Raw genomic sequence first — 21,404 nt, 5'->3', positions numbered from 1 at the left:
TAAGGATAATTTTGTAATCAGTCTGCAAAGATGTGAATAGAAACTACCCAGCCCTGCGGAAAGATGACATCCTCACTCAGATAAATAAAGATATAGGGAAAATATGATGACTAAATAAAATATATGGGAGGCAAAGCCAAAGTAGAGAAGACAAACTTCCTAGAAGGAGCCATAGAATGACAAAATAATGAGAACTTTAAAGACAATCTGGTTCTATTTCTTCACTTTAATGATGAGAAAAAATGTGTTCCAAAAAGAGCTTTTTTTTTCATCTTTTTCTTTCTTTTTTTTTCAGGGTCATGGGCTATGTGAGTTGGAGACAGCGCTGAGTCTGATGTTTTCACTGGGAAGCCTTTCTCTCTGGAGCATCTCACAGAGAGGTTAGTGCAAGCACACCACACCCCAGCAGTCTGGGAGCCTGTATTCTTTTAAAACAGAACTTAACAAAGGACACAGACACACAAACCCACAAAAAGATTATTGTTAGCAAACAGATGACTGAATCACTGGGTCTTTTCCACTTTTGATTTGAGGGGTTTATGATGATTAATGCAGGGTGATGTGAGAGGCTGCTTTCTGCACAAAAAGTCTGGAGCACTAGGGGAAAAAGTGGAAAAGGAAAAAAAAGCTGATGTTCAAAACCACAGAATCATATGTGACAGAGGGAGCCAGAACCTCTCCAACCAGGGCTCAGAGAGCCCACCACATAGAGGCTAGTGTGGCTCAGGCTACCTGTGCCAGTCTACTAGGCTGGTACTCTCTCCTCTGAAGGGTGGGGAAGGAAGAGGATTGGAAAGCAGCAATGTCAGGTGGCTCTGACACTTTACCTGTAATGCCTTAAACATATCCCAAGGCTTGCATGGACAAAAGATGAGCTTTCTGAGGCTACATGGACTTTAAACATTGAATAATTCCAAATGAAGGTACAATTTGTATTTAGTACACATGGATCCATTTGAAATGTTTCACTGGAGCTGGTGGTAAAAACTTTTGTTTATGAACAAAAATTTTCCAGTTATCTCTGGATATATTCCTAAGACCCTCTGGCTAAACATGCACTGTATATATTTGTTTAACATACAATCAGATTGATTCTGTAAAAAAATGTAACGTGATTATATATGCTTATACAGTAAAAAAAAAAAAAACTTCACATCTGTCTGTATCCATCTGTCAGAAATATATTTGGCAATATACTGACAGAGGAAATTCTTTCACTATTTATTATGCATAATGTGGACTTATAATTGCATAAGGACAGAAACAGAAAAGTTGATGTGAAATTGTACCCCACACTTGGACAACGAATGATTCCCCAGTCCAAGCTTTTAACTTATTTTACATACAATTCTTAAACAGATTAAAATACAAATACAGATCAAGAAGGATTCACCTGATCTTTGCCTGATCCCAAGCTGGCTTATAACAACCTCACTTAAGGTTCAGTTTATCTTCTACTGCCCACCAGAATCCCACAGGCTTCATGTATGGAAAATCTAATTCAGAAGGATCAAACTGGGTTAGGAATGTATGTTTTAAAAAGCTCTAGATATCTAAGTAATTTGTCATATTTTTAACTTTAAGAACTTGTGACTCAAAGCACCATCACTTTCCCCTAACACAAATCCCAGACATAAAGCTTACTCTCTCACGCTTGAAGAATATGAGAACTGTTCTGATGAACCAAAGCTCTGAGGACATGGGAAAGGGTAGTCACTCTAAAGGGCCAGTATTAGGCCCAGATGTTTAGGTAAAGGGAATGGAGAGTCAGTCCCCCAAGCTAGCATATCAGACCCCTCAAGGGCAGCATTTGTGTCTCATTTGCATCCTCACTTCTGGCACAGAAGTTGATGCTAAAAAGGGCTTGATCAATGACAGCAGCATTCTCACTGGAGAAAGTGGACCATCAACATTTTGTAAGGTCTATGCAACACAGAGGAGAAGACCAAAAATTTAAAAGAACTGGCAGAAGTATATTAGATAGAGATCTCTATTATCTACTTTCATACTGCATGAGGGTTGGACTAACATTAAAATGATCAAGGACACAGAAGTTGGATAGCTACATTTAGCTCTACTTTAACAGATCAGTGAATGGTTCTAGTGTTTATTCCTTGCTTTTCCTCAGAGTGTCATATATCTGTTTCAAGGGCTATGGAATCTTATATATATATATATAATATAAGATATATATTATATGTGTGTGTATTGATCCCTTTCTCCTAAAATTAATGAGATGAATCTAGCTATTTGCAAAGGATTCATTGATAAGGATGCTGAAATGAGAGAAACAAGGAGGTTAACAGGCCTATTTTGCCATGCAACCATTTTGATGAATAGTGAGAACGTAGATCCCTGCTGTACTAAAGTCTTTTCTCTTTAGATAAATAATATTGACTTACATCTATAAACCACTGCCCTTTTATGCTTTAGTCTAAGACTTTAAGGGGAGAATAAGGGCGGTACAAGAAGGATACCACCTGAGATAACACGAACTAAGTCTTTATTAACCATAACTTGACATTAGCTGGCAACTCATTTCCTCTAAAATGCAGTATTACAAAGGTTTTACTGTGTGTATACCCATGTCTATATGGTAATGAGATGGGGGTTTTATGTGGTTTATGGAAAGCAGCAATCATTATTTTATAGCCACTTCCTGCCCTTTTCCCTATTCTCAGCAGTAAATTATCTTTCTTTTAATGTTCTCTATATCCCCACCTCAATTTCTAATGTCTCTTAGGTCAACAATGTTCTAAATATCCAATAAACTCAACTTCAGGTTTCTCATATTGTTTTTCATCTCTAATCCATCTGAACATACCACTAATTAGGAGTGAGAGCAAGAGAAAAAAATATTTTTGTTGAGAGATTTATATTTAACTTTTTACAATTTCTATTGCATAGACAGGAAAGTTAAATCATACGATAATAAGATGATTGTTTTAGATTACTAAATAGTACATCTAAAAGGAAAACAGAAAAAAAAAATCTACGTTTAAATATTTTAAGAAATTAAGATTTTTTGTTTTACTTAACTTTTAACCAACAAGTTCTTTAGTTAGACATGGGAAGAAATTGTGGGGTTCAAAGGCTGTAAGAATACAGCCAACAAGTTCAGAAAGAAGATTTGTTTGTGGGAAAAATGTACAAGTAAGTTACCAATTAGAACTATATCATAGCCTTTTTCTATTGGAAAAAGGAATTATTTTTGGACTGTAACATGTAGTCTTGCAGTGTTTCTCCCCTTAGAGTTGGAGCTAAATAATATTAAAAAAAATAGCTGTCTGGTTTCCCACAATCCACAGGAGGTTTTTGTGTCTGCACTCTTGCTCACACCCTGAAATTCTGTTATATTAGTCTCCCTCCCTCTCTGGGGAGCAGATGATGCCTCTTCATCTTTGCAGAGCTTGCCTTCACATGGTAATGAAACCAACTAAGGAATGCAAAAAAAATTATTAAAAGAAAAAAAAGGCTAGGTTAAATGATACTCCAACTGCTAAATCTCAATGATGTCAGCTCCTCAAGAAACATGTGCATATGTGGTTTCCCCCAAGAAATCCTACCTAAACTTCCTATCCTACTCTCTGATATTTTTGATATTTTCTCAAATGAAAGAATACCAGCAAGGCATACAGCATGTACACACTAAATTATACTTTAAGTACCATATGACTTTTACAGAAAGGGTCTTAAAAACACTAAACGTCTGTTTGGACATGAAGAGGAAATGACCATTGTGAAATTTCTCAGCAAAATCAGTTTACTGGGAATGACATGGAAAGTCATGAGCAATTTCATTTTCTGTTGCAGCTGCTTAAACACTGGCTAGAAATTAAAACATTGGAATAACTTCTTTGCTTCATGGTCATGATGCAACTCAGTGGTTTCAAACTTGTTACCAAGGACAAGCCAATCCTGAAAATAGGTCCGTTTTCCACTAGTTCCTTAGAAAAGAAAATGTTTAGCTTTCCCCAGTCTGTCAATCTTGTGGTAAGGAAATGCCACCAGGGCACCTTTTATAAGAATTTGGGCTCAGAAACAGCTGTACAAATCATAAAATAAGTTTTTTCCCCTTTAATCCAACTGGCATTCAAGTCAATGAGCATTTTCAGAACAAATTATAAAGCAGACTCGCTTTGAAACCCAACCTGAAAAGAGAGACACACACAACCATGACAACCTGTTTAGAACTGGATATTCTGATTTTCAACACTGGAAAATGAGGGGAAATCATCTACGATACTATAAGCAAAGCTCTCCTAGTGTTCTCTACTTGCCTGTAGATGGAAAAACAAATCAATGCAATAGCCCCAGGTTTCTGGAAGAACAAGAGAAAATGTCCTTGAGAGATGATACGAAGGATATTATTCTTTCATGAACTAATATGCTCTCCTTATTCGTTTTAAATGAACAAAGAAACCCCCAAATGGAAAGCTAAATAAAGGCTTCAGAGTACACAGCAATAACAAGTGAATCACTGAAACTAATTTTAACCCCAGAGTGACAGAGAATGGTAAATCGTTTCCTTCCCCCTTGCAACCTCCCCTCCCTGCTTGCAAAATTTTGCTGTTAGATTTAACCACATTAAAATGTAATTTCATCTTATTCTATGCCTGCCTTTGTTACTTCTAGGAGTCCAGCTTCTTTTCTTCCCACACTAGTAGGGAAGAAGGCACAATTTTTTTATTTATTTTTAAAAACCTATGTGTTTTATTTTATTTTATTGTGATAAGAACACAACATGAGATCTATTCTTTTCACTCATGTTTAAGTGTACAATATATTATTGTTGACAATGGTTACAGCAGATCTCTTGAGCCTGTTTATTTTGCTTCACTGAAACTCTGCCCATTTTATTGACAGTGGGAAGAACATAGCTGCCCTGGTAAGATGCTGCATGAGCACTGGCAATTCAATTGGGCAACTCAATATGTCCCCCACAAGAGTTCTGAAAGCCTGTTTTAAAGATATCTAAGACGGTAGTGTGTTTAAGGCAGATCTCCTTTCCTGGTTCTCTTCTTTCTCCTATGAGAAAGACTTTGTCAGCGGAGGAGCTAGACACACAGGCCTAGCAGAGGCATTTTTATTTAAATCGGTGCAATATGTTCTGAACCTCTCACCTTGTGCCTTGCACAGATATTTTGCACTAAGGAACCCTGCTTCCTGAGTGAGCATATCTCAGAAAAGCAAGTAACATAATTCTGTTACAAATAAATTATTATGAAACCATTTCTATGTTTGAATATCTGGAGGGCTCTGTATGGCTTTGTAGAGCAGCAAGATTTCTGGAGGAAAGGGATGCTGTGGTAATCACCCAGGACTTAACACAGGGGATTGAAAAATAACCCAGAGTTTGGCCAGTAGAAGACAAGGGGAAGGTTCAGATTGCTAAACTCAAAGTTGTTGGGAAACTAAGTGTTGATGAGAGAACGCTCAAATCATTAGGATAAAAAGAATCAACAAACTCTTTGGTAGAAAGGTAAACAAAGGGAGATGATCCACTCTCCCCTACCCTCAGTTCTCCATATTCACTTTGAACAGCTGAGTGTCATTCAACAACTATCAACATTTAATGAGCACGTATTATGAGAGAGGCAAAGAGCACAATCCTAATCAGACAAGAGCCAGGCACAGAGCAAGATCCTAACCACACCAAGTCAATCAAGACATGGTTCCTAACCATAATACACATAAAAATTCTCCAATGGAGTGCTGCCCACATGGCTTTGAATCTATCATTAGTTGGATGATTGATGGTGTGGTTTTTCAAGGCCTAAACTTTCTGAGTGCTCAATGGGTCAACAACTCTGCAAGGCATTTAAACTGTAATCTTTCCAATTAGACCTCTAAGCTAAACATCACCTACCACCATTTTACTGACAAGAACTAAATTATGAACAATGAAGAAACTTGCCCAAGCTTAGCTATAAATGGCAGAATTGAGATTTAGATGTTTTTATGACTCAACACCAATGGCCTGTTACCATATAAGTGCTGGTGTTCTTCATTCAGGTAGTTTATATAACGGATATGTTTGAACCTATGCTTAATAACCTCCTCCTACTATATTGCTTAAGAAGCATTTTATGCAGAAATGGAAACAAAAGGAAAAAATGATCATAAAATTACAGGTCTTTCTCTTTGATGAGAATGTTCAAATTGGATACACACCCACTTGAATGTATAAATGCATTGTTTCTCCTTCATCCCCAGGAGATGTGGCTCTGCATATCTGGTTGCCAGAGAGAGATTGCAGCTGGCTGGAAACATTACACAGCACTGTGCGAGCCTGCAGTGCATTATCACTATTATATTTTCTGATTATGGCAAAGATTAAGCTTGCAGCTTCCTCATACATTAGATAGTATTAACAAAGTTCAGCATGAATAAAGAGAATCAATCCAAACAATAATTCAACCTGCTTTTCATGGGTCTGCCAGTTTCCTGTAATCATTAAAAAATTATGTATCACAGATTTAAATTTTGAATGTTATAAACATTTTCATTTCTTTTTATTTTACCCATTTTCCATACAAATTCATTTGTATTTTATAAATTAACAAACACAGAGGTTAAAAAACTTTCACAGAGGGACGCAGTGGCTCATGCCTGTAATCCCAGCACTTTGGGAGGCCGAAGCAGGTGGATCACAAGGTCAGGAGATCAAGACCATCCTGGCTAACATGGTGAAACCCCATCTCTACTAAAATACAAAAAATTAGCCAGGCATGGTGTCGGCCGCCTGTAGTCCCAGCTACTCAGGAGGCTGAGGCAGGAGAATGGCATGAACTCGGGAGGTGGAGCTTGCAGTGAGCCAAGATCGTGCCACTGCACTCCAGCCTGGGCGACAGAGCAAGACTCCGTCTCAAAAAAAAAAAAAAAAAAAAAAAAAAAAAAAATTCACATAACTAAAGGCAAAATAAGTTGGTTACAGATTTTTGATGTTATTAACATAATAATTTCTTTACTTTTTATGATTTGCAGAGCTGGAAAACAGAATAGGTACAAAAAATGCATATTTTAAGTTCACGTGATCTATTCTAAAATATTGTAAAATATATTATTACATACTGACCTCCTTTTAGGTTTATGAAAATATTCACTTGATACATAGTTATGCATTTATTTTTGGAGGGAAGTTCAGTGGATAACCACCAATGAGCAACTGGGAATGGACATAGCATTTAGATGAGATAGTCTTGTAAATCACGTAATAGAACACTGGCTTTCATCCTTAGCCCTTACAAATGGCAACAGAGGTAAGTGAGAGGTATGAAACATTGGTTCACTCAACAAATACTTATTAGGCATTTATTATGAAAGGACTGTATTCCAAGCAGAAAGAAAAGCAACTCTGCAAGGTCTATTTTGTATTATTCAACGATGAGAAACAAAATCAGTGTGTATGAAGTAGAATGTGCTGGGGTACAGCTGCAGCAGATGAAGTCAGATGGTATAGATATGTCAAATCATGTTTGGATGTGTTTGTAGGGATACTGAATTCTATTCTCAGTTAAATGGGAAGCTGATGGAGACTATTCATTAGGGGCATTGCATGACCTCAGAATCCAAAACTATCTGGATTTGTTTCTGCTCTTTTGATGAATATCTATGGGCTCGATCTTTACGGGCAATATATATTCTTGAGTTACACGTATAAGAACACCAGTTTAGGGATTATGACTTGGTCCATTAATTGAATATTTAGTGAGAAATATTTGTGCGCCAGAATTGGCTAGGGGACAGGTTGGATGAATATTGGACCAGAAATCAGAAGTAAGCAGATCTTTTGTGTTGGCCAACAACAGATGGATAAGATAGGGAGGAAAAACAAATGACAAACTGGAAGTGGTGAGTTATGATGTCATAGCAGAAACAGAGGGGTGGGATCATCAAAGGTGAGTATGTAACCAATACCAGATGATGTCGGTAGCTTCATGGAGTTCAGATGAATTTCTGTAGATAATTTGCTGCCACTACAAATAAGGTCTCATACGTGAGACGAGTCAAAATTTTGTTAAAATTCTGGTAAGGAATTCAATGATCCCATCTATTTGGTAGCATCTTTGAGTTTAATGGACTTTAATTTAATTTTATCTTAAAATAATTTTGCCATTTCTCAGTTGAAAAAAAACAAAATTTAGAGACTTTAAAGCAAAATGAACAAGGACAAATCAGTTATTAAACTCAAATATTTTGACTCTCAACCCTTTGTTGAGAGTTTTAACCTTGTCATTAGTTTAAACTTTTTAAAATATGCTGCTTGCATGATTTCAGACCGTTTGAATTGGAAGTTCAACATAACATTTCATATATTTTTTGGAGTCACTGAAATGAAATGTTAATGCAGGCTCTAAATATGTAATTTTCTTGTTCATATTTGATAGTAATTAAAAAGAAGATAACTGCTGATAGTTGGATTCTTTGGGTAATGAATCTGCCACTTAGTTGAGTAATGAGATCTTGGACTTTTTGGTGAAGCTTCATTTTTAATACAGACAGAAGGAGTCTAAAATCAAATCTATGAAATAATTGGATAACTCAGGTTAGAATGAAAATTAGAATATGACAAAAATCATGGGCTTGTTTCCTTGCAAATTTGAAATTAAGTAATTAAAGACAAGTGCTGACATTTCTGTTTAACATCAAGTCTGGCTTATGTGTATTAAGTAAAAAAGAACATCATTGTATGTAAAGAACATACAGGGGCCAGGAATGGTGGCTTACATCTTTAATCCTAGCACTTTAGAAGGCTGAGGCAGGCAGATTGCTTGAGCCCAGGTGTTTAAGACCAGCCTGGGCAACATGGTAAAACCCCATCTCTACAAAAAATAGAAAAATTGGCCAGGCATAGTGGCACACTTGTGGACTCAGCTACTTGGGAGACTGAAGTGGGAGGATAGTGTGAGCTCAAGAGGTGGAGGCTGCAGTGAGCTTTGATCATGTCATGCACTCTAGCCTGGGTGACAGTCACCTGTCCAAAAAAAAAAAAAAAAAGAAAAACAAAAATTATACAAGGGGTTAGTCACTGAAAAGTGTCAAAACTGTCTTGGCAAAGAAGCCAGGATTTTCTTCCCTAGTGATTATGTAAAAATCCAATCAAGCAAGCAGATAGACTCTATTCCTCAATAGAATGCTTGTCAAGAAATGAGTAAACTTCTGTAATTGACATCTTGGAAAAACAACAGATGAGTAGAAAAAGAAGCTAAGATATAGTGCCACTGAGTCACAGGTGGTCACAGACAACTAAGAACATATCAGATTTAACAAAAGTAGCATCTACATAAAAATTTAGAAGAGCTATATCAATTGTTCTCATCGATGACTGATTTTGCTCCCCCAGGAGATACTTGATAATGTCTGGAGTGGTTTTTTGTTTGTTTGTTTGTTTGTATTTAATTTTCACAAATACGGTGCCATTGGCATGTGGTGGGTGGAGTTAGGGATGCTGCTAAATATCCTACAATACATGTAAAAAGTGCTAAGGTTCAGAAGCACTCATCTAAATAAAGATTTTACTATGAGACCACTTGGAGGAGAATTAGTCTTTCCTAAATTAATTGCAATCAAGAAATCAGTGGTGGATGGTGCCATAAACCAGGGCTAAATAATATAGGAGAGTTAGAGGCACTTTGAGTCACCATCACTAAAAGAGAAAATAGAGGAAAAGTCATGGATGTCCACCACAGAGTACTACACAGCAGTTAGAAACAACAGGTTAGATAGACTCATAGCACTACACAGAAACAGAGCACTGATTTAAATAAAAGAAACAGTGGGAAATATCTATCAAAATACTTTTTACAAATATACCAAGTACAATAAGCAACAAAATACAAACAAAACAACAATGCACATTTTGCAAGAACATAAATAAGCAAAAAAGATGTGTTAAATTTCTTAGCATCATTACATGTCTAGAAGGAGAAAATAGAGAACTATGGCAGGAAGATAATTGATCAATTAATCAGTCAATCAAGAGAGAAGCTAATACAGATAATGTGCTATGAACTGAGATTTGTGATTACTTCAATCCTCTTCATCTTATGCCCAAAAACATACCATATGTGTATTATATATATATATATATATATATTCTTAGCATATATAATATGCTATATGTCTGTATACTAGTATGTATAATATGCAATACACATAATATAATATGTATGCTAAGAATATTGACACTAGGTGAGAATACTCGAAATCAGTACAGACGGTAATCAAATAGAATTTTAATTATTCACATCTGGATTCGTAGATTTTTCTCATTAAGGATAGGTATGAGGAATACATTTTTGGGAGAATAAATAACTGTTTCTTAGATTAAGTAATTCTGGAATTCACATGGAAAGGAAATACACCAAGTTCTGCATAAAAGACAGGAAGTGAATCAGGAATTACACAAATCATTATATATTAGTGATTAGTATATGATTAAGTTTCACTTTCTACTGAGGGTGGAAAAGCCAAGAAACATGGAACACATGCTAACTCACTTTTAGAAAAGAGACCTACATCAAAATGTGAATATTAGAATAAAATGCAAGGGAGTTGGAAAAAAAAAAAAAAAAAGCAAATAATCTACCAGAAACCTGGAAGCTGTTTAAAACACCTTATTAGAAGCCCAGGCAAAATATGTGCCAAGGATCAAGAAACCCAGGTGTTCAAACAAAAACCCTGTATGGCTAACTGGCAAAGCAAAAGCGGTCATTGTGGGTGAGGAAAAGGAGAAGGCATTTTTTAAAGGTACAATTGGTAAAGGGAACAAAACAAGAAAATCTATTAAGTAAGGTAAATCAGGTGCAAAAAACCCCATAAGACTAGCTAAAAATAAATAAATAAATTAATTAAATTAAAAAAAATAAAAAAAAAGACTTTAAGGAATACTGTGCTTTATATTCCAAAGAAAATAATAAAAGCTTACAAAATAAATAAATAAATCAACAGCCGGGGGTAGTGGCTCACGTCTGTAATCCCTGCACTTTGGGAGGCCGAGGCAGGCAGATCACATGAGGTCGGGAGTTGGAGACCAATCTGACCCCATGGAGTCAGAGATGGGGGAGAAACCCCATCTCAACCTGAAATACAAAACTAGCTGTGTGTGGCGGCGCTTGCCTGTAATCTTAGCTACTCAGGAGGCTGAGGCAGGAGAATCGCTTGAACCTGGGAGATGGAGGTTGCAGTGAGCCAACATCGTGCCATTGCACTCCAGCCTGGGTAAGAAGAATGAAACTCCATCTCTAAATAAACAAGTAAATAAATCAACAGTAAGATGCCAGCTTGAGAATCACCAGGACTATACAATGATGGTGGTTGAAAAGCTGGCTTTTGAAATAGAATTCAGCAAAGAGAATCAATGGATTGTTTATTTTGATTTTTATTATGAAAAAGTTAGCTAAATATCTAGCTACACATAATTGTAAAAAATAAAAAAGAACAGAGAATTGATAAAAGTACTTTGTAAATCCAAATATTCTCTTCATCAATGGCTTGTAATTAGAATTAGAAAAGTAATACTTTAAAAGTATGGATTTGGGGACCTGCAATTGTATTTTTCCTAAGTTTCCATGTGATTTTGATGATTGATTTGTTTAGGAACAACTGTTCCAGATCTAATTAGCAATCTAGAATTTACATATAAACAATGTCATGGCTAAAGTAAGTAATTATTCAGCTCAGTTGTCAAGAAATAACATCCAAATCCATATTCTGCTGAACAACTGAAACAAGCTCATAGCTAATGTGATTTGCACCCAGAAAAGACCCTGAAAAGTACAACCTGTTAAATTGCACTACCATATCTGACTGGAATTACAATAAAAGGCAAGATTATTTTACACTTAAATATGCATAGAAATTTAGTGGAAAGGCAATATGGTATTTTTTCAAGGGAAATTTTTTCTATTAACTTTAGAATTATTTGACAGATTATTTATATGAGAAACAGTTAATATAATTTATTTAGAATTGAAATTATACAAAAGTATGGAATTAAGGGTATTAAAAGCAGTTGATCAGTATGAAGTGGGAAGAACAAATTCTTTAAAGAGGGAATAACTCGTAGACAGAAAACAAAGGCTAGGGAGAGAGAGGCCCCTTTCAAAAATGAAAAACAGATACTATGATGTGACAGTGTCTGGCCACAGGTGCCCAGATAGTTGGACAAACATTATTCTGGGTGCTTCTGTGAGGGTATTTTTAAATGAGATTAACATTTAAATCTTTAGACAGAGCAAAGCAGATTGCCCTTCATAATGTGGGAGGGCCTCATGTAATCAGTTGAAGGCCTACATAGAAGAAAAGGCTACCATTTCTTGAGTGAGAAAATTCTCCTGCCTGATGATCCTCAGACTGGAACATCAGTTCTTCCTGGTTCTACAGCAGCTTTCCAATTTCCATCACCAACCGGTACATTGGCTCTGCAGATTTTGGGTTTGCCAACATCTATAATCATGTGAGCCGATTACTTACCATAAATCACTCTTTCTTTCTATATATTCAATTGGTTTTGTTTCTCTGGAGAACCCTGACTAATACATAAGATATAACCTACTTGGTGATCTGCCAAGACCTACCTGAACATCTTCACTATGAAAGAAAGTCAGCAGGGAAACTTCAAGACTTTCAAAAAGCACTAAATATTTAAAGATAATGAAATGTCTGGTGGAGGAGTATAGGCTACAACTGAGTCTTATGTATAAATTGGCATATAAGTAGATGCTAAGTATCTGAATGAACTAGTATAATAATGCATTTGAAAAATAAAAATTACACACACACACAATACCCACATGCATACATTCTATACTGTGAGGAAAATGCATTCCTCTTGTAGAATCATTCCTAAGAATACATTCTGAAAAACATGAGGCCAACAGAACAATAAGGCTTATTATTATTATTATTATTATTATTTTTTTTTTTTTTTTATTTTTTTTATTTTTTTGAGACGGAGTCTCACTCTGTTGCCCGGGCTAGAGTGCAGTGGCTGGATCTCAGCTCACTGCAAGCTCCGCCTCCCGGGTTTACGCCATTCTCCTGCCTCAGCCTCCGAATGTAGTTAAAAGAAAAATTAGCTAGTAAGTTTATTCTTATCCTTGAATAAAATATAATTTATTGAAATTAGTGTACTGAATGCAGTTCTGTATGCCATACCTTAAGAAAGAAATAACAGTATAGAAACTGATCCAGAAAAGAACAACCATACAAAGATGAATGAGCTTTTTAAGATATGTGATTTAAAGAGACAAAAACTTAGAGATAAGAATGAACGTAGTGTTGGAGGAATCAACGTTTATAGAATTATAAAATATGTGAATATGAATAATATGTATTTGTTTATCCAGATCTAGAATATTAGAACTAGAAGGGCTCTCATTAAGTATAGAAGAATCATTAAATAAAATAATCAGGATGAATAAATAAAAATACGTTATAAAACTTAGAGACAGCAAATGTAAATAGCATGGTGCCAATTATTTGGCCACAATGTTCATAATTATGGATTTTCTCAAATGAGAAAAATGATATTTGTGGATTATAAAGTGAGTAAATGCCATTTATATCACATAGATTATAGACTTGGAAAACACTTTTTATAAACATTGCATTAAAAAATGGCAATCTGGGCATGGTAGCATGTGCCTGTGGTCCCAGCTACTCTGGAGGTTGAGGTGGGAATGATTCTTTGAAACCAGGAGGTCAAGGCTGTGGAGAGCTATGATCATACCACTGCACTCCAGCCTGGGTGACAGAGTGAGAATCTGCCTCAAAAAAAGAAAAAAGAAAGAAAAAAAAAGGAAGGAAGGAAGGAAGGAAAGAAATGTCAATCTTTGGAAATGAGAAGAAAACAATTTCTCCATGTGTCACTTTTTTTTCTTCAAAGGTTTTCTATATCCTGAAATAACTTAACTTTAAAAAGCTGCCGTGATAGATACATTATTAAAAACCATATTCAGATCAAAGATGTGAGCTCCTATGTCTGACACCTTATGCATAAATCAATCCTTACAGTCCTGTTAGTAAGATAAATACCTGGGATAATAGATATACAAAATGAAAGGCCTTAGATCAGAGCTTGCCTAGCAGACCATTAGGTTTATATCTTACTTTCTTCAAGGCACTTATTTACTTTTGGAGATGCTGGGCCACAGAGGTTTCATTGGAATGTGTAAGTCATTATTACTCAATGTAACTGACATTTGCCTTTGTAAGCATGATGCAATTGCTTCTTCCTTTCCTTCATTTCTAGCTGAAATTATGCAGCTTTAGCAATTGATCTTCAACAGAAGGAATAAGTTATTCCATCACAACCTCAGAGAACACGAAAATGCTCAAGGAACATTTCATACCTTAGAATAACTTATATTGCAGAGGTAAATTATTAGGTAAACATTTATTCCACTTATTACACACTCAAGTATGTTCAAAAAGATTGTGCTACATGTCTGAAGTGACTTTGACCTTGAACTTAAAACAGTGATTTCTGTGGTTATTGGCTGATCAGTCTCATTTTATATCACATGCACAATTACTTGTTCAAGTTTCAACTGCAGCTACATTAGGCTATTCACAGTTTTAATAGTACTACTTGTGACTCCAATCTACTTCACACAGCACTTTGAGATCTATTTACAATGCAACTTGCACTTTAAAATTAGAATAATCGATAAAGTCCTCATGCCTCCATTTTCTTATCCATAAGTAATATTGCCCCCAAAATATACACAACCCAAAAAGTCATAAACACTGGAATAGAGTATAAATTATAGAATGAAAAAGCTAAAAGAATAGAAATGCACAGAATATGATTTTCTTAACTGGTAGTTCATGACGGCCTAGGGGATCGGTTGGTAGCAAAGTGATTTCATCCATCTGAATACATCTAAGATTCATTCAAATGTTTTGCCTAGTAATTAAAAGAAGAAAGAACACCTCACATCTGCAAAAATTAGTTCAAACTACATTATTCTATGTCTCTTACATATTTTAAAGTGATAGTCCTACTGTATTAGTTCAGTCTCAGACTGCTATAAAGAATTACCTGAGACTGGGTAATTTACAAAGAATAGAAGTTTAATTGATTCACAGTTCCACAGGCTTAACAGGAAGCATGACTGCGAGCTCTCAGGAAACTTAGAATCATGGTGGAAGGCAAAGGGGAAACAAACACCTTCTTCACATAGTAGAGAGAGAGAGAGAGAGAGAGAGAGGGAGAGAGAGAGAGAAAGTGCCACACACTTTTAAACCATCAGATCTTGTAAGAACTCACTATCATGAGAACAGCATGGGGCAAATCCACCCCCATGATCCAATCACCTCCCACCAGGTTCCTCCCCAACACTGGGAGTTACAATTCAACATGAGATTTACATAGGGACACAGAGCCAAGCCATATCATCTACATTAAGTGTTCCAGATAAATTTCATTTGAATTTGATATAGAAGGATAATTTATTCTGATAATGTTAAAGATTCTCAGAAAAAAAAGTTTTTAATGAAACCACTCATTTTTAACATAAGATTTTTTTCTTGGCTGAGATGAAGGATATCAAGAAAATGCCATTTTCTTTCCCCCACTGTATCCAGGAGCTTTTTCTTTGGATTTTCACAAAAGAAAGACTTTTTAAAAATTACTATGCAGCCATAAAAAAGGATGAGTTTGCGTCCTTTGTAGAGACATGGATGCAGCTGGAAACCATCATTCTTAGCAAATTATCACAAGAAGAGAAAACCAAACACCGCATGTTCTCACTCATAGGTGGGAACTGAACAATGAGCTCACTTGGACTCGGGATGGGGAACATCACACACTGGGGCCTATCATGGGGAGGGGGGAGGGGGGAGGGATTGCATTGGGGAGTTATACCTGATATAAATGATGAATTGATGGGTGCTGACGAGTTGATGGGTGCAGCACACCAACATGGCACATGTATACATATGTAACCTGCACGTTATGCACATGTACCCTAGAACTTAAAGTATAATAAAAAAAAAAAAAAGAAAGAAAAATGAATCAATGATGCCTTAATTTTAAGTGTTATCATCTACATTTCATTTTCAACTTTTGCTGTTTTATCTTCTTCTTTGTTAAGCTCTATGAATCTGGCTTGGTTTTTCCTGTTCCTGACATTTATGAATAAATAAAAACTATGGAACTCAACAAGTGTGACAATTCTAGAATAATAGAAGCATAATGAAGAATCTCACAGAAGTTTCTTTCTAGTGGCCCACCTAACCCTTGCCTCACCCTCACCTAAGTATATAAGTAAAGATGAAGCTTTAGAGGAAACCTCTGGTGTACAGAGATTTCATCTAGGAATGTTGCTACAGTACAAACTGTCATTATCTAGATAAACTCACATGCATTTTCCTCAAAATAATGATACTCTCACTTGCTTTCCTTCACAGCCCAGCTGGAACCATTTAGCCTTATGACTTTGTCCTCAATGGAACATATTGATTATACCATCATATCTCACGAGACACACATCCACATACACAAATCATTCCACATCTTAAAATAATTTTCATTGCAAAGAAACATCAATGAGTGCGCATTTACTCCTCTTATCTGGTGTTTCACACTCAATTCTGTTCAGAAATATTGATCAGCATGCTTGGATTAGGTTAAGAATATGAATAAATTTAATCAACATATCAGCTGAAAATGCCATGAAAAAAAAAATCCACACAAAATAGAAATCTACAGGTTAAGTAAACACACTTAAAATACATTCATGAAATAAGAACATGGTGGGGGAACATGGGAAAAGAGACAGACGAACTAAACTGACTTTTCTTGCAAATAGGTATATAACAGAGTAGACTCAAGGTTATCCTGCATAAAATGAATGTGACAAAAGAGTCCTGCTAACGACTTTCTAATTGCTACACAATAGTTGTTTCAAATAAAACCAACAAGCTAATTACAGGCATATTACCTGAGGCCACATATTAGGTTGGTGCAAAAGGGATTGCGGTGTTCGCCATTAAAAGTAATTAAAAGTTGGTGCAAGAGTGACTGCAGTGTTCACCATTAAAAGTAATTAAAAGTAATGGCAAACACTTCAATTACCTGATAAATCTTGCTTTGCTTAGTGACATTTTTGTACACTCTTGCAACGGCTTCTTGGAATGTGAATAGTTCGTAGACATGCAAAAATACATGAATATATAAATATAGAATATGTTATGATCATTGAAAAGCCTGGCTCAAAATACCTATGCCATATTTATTTATCCATGCTTTTATCTCTAAACCCCTTTATTAACATATGTATCCTCCACCTCTACTGTTTTCACAATATTTTTCACTTGTATATATTACTATTGATATGATACACATGATACAACATGATTTTATCTGGATTATCCTATTTATAGCTATTTTTAGCCTCTGCGGATAGCTCCATAGGGAGAATGAACCATTCATCAACGTCAACCATATTTTACTGAAGATTTTGAAGGTATTCCAATGTGATTGACTACTACATTTCCTCACATGTGTGCTGCTGTGTCTGAGATCACCATGTTTTCAATTATCTGACATGAACCTGTAAGATAAATGAACTTTTTAAAACATTAGAAATGTTGCAATAGTAAGGAAAATATTTTTAATTAAAATATCTGCTACTGGCAACCTTGTCATCTTCCAAATGTAAATATAGAACTTCCATAACCATAAAATTTGTTGTAAAACTTTGTGATGATTCTTTCATCCAAAGGAGTAGCAAGGTCATGTTAAAATTACCTGGAGAGAGAAATAGAGGTGTGTTCACATTCTTTTTTTCTTTTTAAAAATTTTTTTTATTATACTTTTAAGTTCTGGGGTACATGTGCCGAATGCGCAGTAAGGTGTTTTCACATTTTAAAGCTATTAATAAGGACTCAAGGGGTTCTCCTGCCCCAAATAGCCTCTCCTCAAAAACTGTATCTGATATAATTCCACTTATCTGGGAACAGAACCTAAACTAATTTTTCCCCAAGTAAATGCTGCTGTTTCTTACGTCTGTATCTTCCCGCACACAACTCTCTGGAATACCCTTTATTTTCTTTCTCTCTGGTAAAGGCCTACTTTCATTTGAGATTCATATTCTCTGGGACATACTCCTTGAGAACATTCTAGGCTTGTGAAAGTCCCCTGTCCCATCTCTGTGCTCCCATGACACTTTGCCCCTGATTTTTATCACCCATCACAAAATTGTTATTATTACTACTATTATTATTATTTGAGGCAGAGTCTTGCTCTCTTGCCCAGCCTAGAGTGCAGTAGCATGATCATGGCTCACTGCAGCCTCGACCTTCTTGGCTCAAGTGTTCTCCCACCTCAGCGTCCTAAATGCTGGGACTACTGGCGCAGGCCACTACAGCTGGCTAATTTCTGTATTTTTTGTAGAGACAGGATCTCATTCTGTTGCCCAGGCTGCTCTCAAATGCCTAGGCTCAAGCAATCCACCTACCTTGTCCTCGCAAAGTGCTAGGATTATAGGTGTGAGACACCATACCTGACCTATTTTTAAGTGTTAGATTCTCCTACTACACTAAGTATCTCTGAAAAGAAGAATTAAGCAAGAATAAAATCTTATTCTAAAATTGCTTATCACAGAGGTAGCAAGTTAATGTCAACATAGTCTAAATTCTGATTTATAAGTTTTTTTTTCACTTTTATGGTGCTTTATGATTATTGAAATTTTTATATGAAGATCCACATTTCTGGCTCCTCTTGAAGAATCTAAAATCTTGCAACACTAGGCCTTCATTCTCACATGATAACATTTGGCTACAGTTGAATAATGGATGTCCATTATGGACATGGTCCCTGTCTCCAGTTTATCTCAGTTTTCATCATTCAGGTTTGTTCTATGTCTTGCTTTACTTTCCTTGGTAATACTATATGCCTGCTATAGTATTTAATTGTGTTAGAAATTCCAGGCCTATTCAAAGTAACCTTTAAGGCTATTAGAAAATACATGAAATAATAGAACACACTGATAATAGCAGAAACTGAATTTCATAGCACATAGAACATTGTGGAAGGCCAGGCCTGCTCCAGGTGCAAAAGGTGAAAATCTGGGTTGTAATGGGCAAAAGCAGAAAGTGGTAGGAGGTTGTTAGACCCTCAAAGGAAGAAGAAGATCACAGAATGCAGAATAGGAAATGTCAAAAATTAATTTCACCATCTTTACAGCTTTGCTTAAGGGCAGGATTAGTGATAAGATTTGAAACTGAATCAGTAAAGCTCACATTAAAACATTCAATATTGTAAAAGGAAAGATTTGCAGAACAGTACCATATGATCTTCCTAGAAGGTCTTTTGTGAAAGATATTCCACTTCTCACAGTATTTTAGCTTCTCTTCATCTCAGCTCATATATTTCTGTACCTGGTAATTTTTAAGTTATGAATTTGAATGATCTTTGTTGCTGAATTTTATTAGGCTCTGTATGTCCAAAATCCCCAGACGTGATGGTCTTGTGGATAGTGGGTGCATGTGTGTGTGTGTGTGTGTGTGTATGTGCGTGTGTGTTGTAGGAAAATTGGAATTAAGAAAGAATAGGAAATGAAGAGTGAAAGGAAGGTATAGAAATGGTTAGGTGATATATGGCTAATAGATTTAACCAGTTGTTAAATCTAAACATATACTATATATATTAAATATGTATTAAACATTGACTATTATGATCACTTTCTCTTATTGTCACCTTCATCCTGTAAATCAGGCAAACAGAACTGATTGTTGAAATCTTGAACTGTGAAGCTCAGACTACTCCTGTTCCTCCATGTAATGCTTCAAAAGAAGATTGGTAATAAGGAAAAGGTCTCTGCAATGATAACGTAACAGTCACATATTCTAAATAAGTAATAAAGATGACTATGTTCACAGTAATAGAAAATGGAGGGAAGAGAAAATTGCAATACCCAAGAAAGAAGTAGGTTCTTTTTTGTGCCTCCTCAAAAATTTTACACAATTTTAACAGATAACCAGTCATTACATATTTATCTTTTTTACCACTGTGCTAGGCATTTTGGGAGACATGGAGACAGAATCTCTTTTCTCAAATGGCTTATGTGTAGAAGTGAAATTATTGGCGTTAAGGATATATATCTGTTTAGGTTACAATTGTTAACTAACCCTACATCTACAGCATTGTAGTTGCTACTATAATTTAAAACAGTATCATTTTTCAAGGTAGAGTGCCCTGCATTTTGCTCCATGCATCAATCGCTGTTGCCATCATATGTCATTTGGAGATATCCTATCTATTAGGACATTAGTATAGATTGGAGAGTAGAATGATAGTTACCAGGAGTTGGGGTGGTTGGCTGGGGGCAGGGGAGAGAAGCTGGTCAAAGGATACAAAATTTCACTTAGGAAAAAGGATTCAATTCAAGAGATCTATCATACAACATGGTGACCATAGCTAACAATAAATTATACTCTTGAAAAATGCTGAGAGTGGATATAAAGTCTTTGCATCACAAAAATCTTAATTATGAGAGGTAATGCATGTTAGTTAGCTATACTTAAGTCTTTCCACAGTGTATATAGACTTCAAAATAACTTGTTGTTTCATTTGTCAATTTAAACAGTTTCATTTGTCAATTTAAAAATTCTAAGAAAAAAAATAAGAAATTTTGGGCCAGGCACCATGGCTCATGCCTGTGGGAGGCTGAGGCAGGCAGACTGCTTGAGCTCAGCAGTTCAAGACCAGCCTGGGCAACACAGTGAAACCTTGTCTTTACAAAAAGAATTCAAACCTTAGCACATTCCTGTAGCCCCAGCTACTCCAGAAGCTGAGCAGGGGACTTGCTTGATCCTGGGAAGTTATGGGTACAGTGAGCCATGATCCTGTCACATGACAGAGGGATACCCAGCCTTAAATAAATACATACATACATACATACATACATAAAATAAAATAAAATAAAATAAAAAATAAAGATATTTTCCTTTTATTCATAATCTACTGAGAGGTTGTTTTAAAATCACAAATACTTGTTGAATTTTTACCATAAAAAGGAAATTTCTAAATTATGACAAAAATTCTTAGAGATGATAAGTTAATCACACATTGGGAATTATGTTGCTACGTGATCCCTAGTTTGGGGGCTAATTGTTTAATCCAGGTGCTATGGTTTGGCTATGTCCCTACCCAAATCTCATCTTGAACTATAATCTCCACATGTCCAGGGAGGGACCTAGTGGGAGTTGATTGGCTAGTGGGGTCCATCTCCCCCGTGATGGTTTAAAAGTGGCAGTTTCCCCTGTGCGCTCTCTCTCCTGCCGTCTTTTGAAGATGTGCCTTGCTTCCCCTTCACCTTCATTATAAGTTTCCTGAGGCATCCTAGCCATGCAGAACTGTGAGTCAATTAAATCTCTTTCCTTTATACATC

The 21,404-nt window shown here is 35.9% G+C and overlaps 1 long non-coding RNA gene across 1 annotated transcript in view; it reads left to right on the top strand.

Moving 5' to 3' along the window:
* LOC111542697 overlaps positions 1 to 21,404 on the top strand; it is a 63,200-nt gene that overhangs the window by 36,255 nt on the left and 5,541 nt on the right. Inside the window, exon 4 of the long non-coding RNA XR_002731635.2 lies at positions 17,395 to 17,566. This is a non-coding gene — a long non-coding RNA (uncharacterized LOC111542697). The remainder of the gene's footprint in view (positions 1 to 17,394; positions 17,567 to 21,404) is intronic.

The sequence above is a fragment of the Piliocolobus tephrosceles genome, chromosome 4, assembly GCF_002776525.5.
Source record: "Piliocolobus tephrosceles isolate RC106 chromosome 4, ASM277652v3, whole genome shotgun sequence".
Classification (NCBI taxonomy): domain Eukaryota; kingdom Metazoa; phylum Chordata; class Mammalia; order Primates; family Cercopithecidae; genus Piliocolobus; species Piliocolobus tephrosceles.
The sequence above is the reverse complement of the archived record's forward strand: the minus strand, read 5'-3'. Positions and strand labels throughout refer to the sequence as shown.